General features: G+C 31.4%; 1 protein-coding gene across 1 annotated transcript in view; it reads left to right on the top strand.

Annotated features, from left to right (window-relative positions):
- Positions 1–248: 248 nt before the first annotated feature.
- The window catches only part of Taf11 (TATA-box binding protein associated factor 11), an 8,779-nt gene continuing 5,539 nt past the window's right edge, over positions 249–3,488 (top strand). Inside the window, exons 1-2 of the mRNA XM_018509367.1 lie at positions 249–418; positions 511–651. The gene's annotated coding sequence lies outside the window, so the exon portion shown is untranslated. The remainder of the gene's footprint in view (positions 419–510; positions 652–3,488) is intronic.

Below are 3,488 nucleotides of genomic sequence, written 5' to 3'. Positions count from 1 at the left end.
GCTCCGAGCCGTGTGGAACCCGTAGGCCGTAGCGTGACGCGAATGACGTAGGCCACGTCACAGCGACATCGCTGTGACGTAGCCTACCGCCTACGTCATTCGCGTCACGCTACGGGTTCCACACGGCCGCTGCGCAGTAGACTTTCGCCACGCCGCCATATTAGCCATGTATCGTCCTTCCGCCTTCGTCGTTGAATTCTCACCGGTTCAAATACCCGTTCGCGACAAGTGTGTGTAATATTCGTTTCCGACAGTGACGGGGGATTATTTGTGCGTGAGATAATGCGTGCGGAAGCCGGATTTAGTTGCTATCTTGTCGATAAATGTTCTCGATCGCCTCTTTCGTGCTTTCGTTGCGATCGAGCACAGTGGAATCGCGAGGTTAGCCGCGTTCGCGGAATACCGGAGGCTAAATGAGGTGAATTTTCTTTTCGACCCGGCTCGTCGAAATTATATGAATATATATTTTCGTGCGTATTTAGTCTCATGTGTATGTGTAATGTGTTTCAGGTGCAGTAAAGGGAGAAAACGAAAGCGGAGGATGCCTAGCCAGTGGATCTTCAAAGTGTCCAGCAACGGCCGCGAATGAACTTTCCGTCTTCACTGTTCGGACACAAAGACAAGACTGAGTAATTGGATCGGATTTGTCAGGTACGCATTTCATTTTTGACTCGTTATGCGTCGTCTTGGCATTCGAGATAGTATTTTAGGCAGTAGGTGGTACAGTCCGAAAATTCCGCGCGTTGTGACACTTTTCTACGGTGTTCACGCGAATCGTAGCATGGCTGCTCGCGCAAACGTATAGCGTCTTTCGTCGTCAATTTCGTGAATTTAAACGCGAAAGTGCGACAAGTGTCTGCGATGCTTGTTCGAGACAACGACGCGGAATTGATTGTCCGTAAGACAATGCGTGTGGCAGTTGAATTTTCTCACGATCTTGTTGATGAACGTTCGTGATTGTTTTCGAGCTCCGCAGGTAATTATTTATTAGAATATCATACCTCACCTTTTACATTGTTATTACATTGTTATACAATATACATCGGTGGAACGTATTTGATATTATTTTATTATTTCAAATATTTCGTATTAATTATAGAATGTGATGTCAAAAGTAAAAAGTAATTATAGAATGTGATGGCAAGAAGTAAAAAGAGGTTTTTATTAGCGTGGTTTTTTTACATAATCTTTATTCAATTATTCGTACTTACTATCGTAGTACATTTCGCGCTTTGCTTTTGGCATTTCTGGCACTTGTTCAATACTATATTACTTGTTCAATACTATATTAAATAAGAAATAAGTCAGAAGTGTAGTTATTTAAAATAATGAATACTAATCGTATAAATAATTCTTTTAATTTTTTATTTAAATTGTATACTTTAACTTTCGTCGCTTTTACGAGTATATAAAAATTTTTTAATGGTTCTTACGTGTATCTTGACATGTTTAGAAAGTATTTGTAAAGTTGTATATTTATAACAAATTATATATAAATTGTTATAACTAAATATAGTTAACAAAATGGGAAGTATGTAGTTTTTCGTACAAAAATGTAAAACTCTGTAACAAAAATATCAACTTCAAGATATTGAAACATACTTTTCCTTTAAATTTTTTGTTTCGGAATTTTACATTTTTGTATGAAAAAGTACATACGTCCCATTTTGTTAACTATGTTTAGTTATAACAATTTATATATAATTTGTTATAAATATACTATAACTTTACAAATACTTTCTAAAAATGTCAAGATATACGTAAAAACCATTAAAAAATTTTTATATACTTGTAAAATCGACGAAAATTAAAGTATACAATTTCAATAAAAAATTAAAATAGTTATTTATACAAGTAATATTCATTATATAAATGACTACACTTCTGACTTATTTCTTATTTAATATTTTATATAAATTTCCGGAAACTATTTTATATTTTTTATTTTAAACAAATCGTATCTGCTTTTTACTAATTTCTACGATTTTGTATTTTAATTATGTTTCTGAAACTTATTTTATGTTTTTTATTTTTAATAATTCGTATGTTATTTTATCGCGAAATGTGATCGGCATTGTACATAAGTTTAAAGAATTTCTGAAACACAGATAATTTGCACAGATAACTGTAGTGTCTTAAATTAATTTATTAACTGAAAAATTAAGTAACGATTAACAGGATATTTAGTACTTTTAGCCAAAGCTATATGTAGCACAAATTGTTTCACGATATTAAAGAAATTTGCATGTGTTTTATATAAAGAACACATATAGAATATTTTATCAACTTTTATTTAAACATGAATTATTAAAAGGAATAATAAAAATTGAAACATAATGTTGGAATATCAAAAATACCCCACGCGAATAATTATTAATTACGTTTAAAAGAACCAGTAATATATATTACTTGCATGGTTCTTTTAAACGTAATTAATAAATATGCGCATGAGGTATTTTTGATATTCCAACGTTATGTCTCAATTTTTATCATTCCTTTTAATGATCCATATTTAAATAAAGGTTGATAGAATATTCTATATATGTTCCTTTATGATACATGCAAATTTTCTTAATATCGTAAAATAATTTGTGCTAATTACAGCTATGGCTAAAAGTAATAAATATCTTGTTAATCATTATTTAATATTTCAGTTAATAAATCAATTTAAGACAATATTGTTACTGCAAATTATCTGTGTTTCAGAAATTCCTTAAACTTACGTATAATGCCGATCATGGCTCGATAAAATAACATACGAATTATTAAAAATAAAAAACATAAAATAAGTTTCAGAAACTTAATTAAAATACAAAATTGTAGAAATTGGTAAAAAGCAGATACGACTTGTTTAAAGTAAAAAATATAAAATAGTTTCCGGAAATTTTTTTTTATATAAAATCTTAAATAAGAAATAAGTCAGAAGTGTAATTATTTCAAATAATGAATATTATTCGTATAAATAATTCTTTTAATTTTTTATTTAATTTTTGTTTAATTTTTATTAATTTTGTATACTCAGTCCTCCAGAAAAAATTTCTTTTTTAGCTAAACGGAATAAGCGTAAAAATTTTTCTTTACGGATTTAGATAACGCATAAATAGCGCATAAATCCTGTGTAGTTAATTTTCCAAATGGATTGTTTTTAACGGGTGGGCAGACTGAATGCATACTCAGTCTCCCCAGAAGAAAAATTTTTTTTTGGCTAAACGGAATAAGCGCAATAATTTTTCTTGACGGATTTAGGTAGCGCATAAATAGCGCATAAATCCTGTGTATTTAATTTTCCAAATCAGTTGTTTTTAACGGGTGGGCTGACTGACTGCATACTCAGTCCCCCCAGAAAAAAATTTTTTTTTAGCTAAACGGAATAAGCGGGGAGCTCACTACCGGTACTACCGCATCACTCTATCCTTGTTGTTTATTACACGAAAAACAAAAATAGAACGATTCGATAGCACTAATAGTGAGCTCGCCGAACGTATCCT

Source organism: Trachymyrmex cornetzi, unplaced genomic scaffold, assembly GCF_001594075.2.
Source record: "Trachymyrmex cornetzi isolate Tcor2-1 unplaced genomic scaffold, Tcor1.1 scaffold11, whole genome shotgun sequence".
In the NCBI taxonomy this organism is placed as follows: Eukaryota; Metazoa; Arthropoda; class Insecta; order Hymenoptera; family Formicidae; genus Trachymyrmex; species Trachymyrmex cornetzi.
This window is presented reverse-complemented; position numbering and strand designations above follow the sequence as displayed.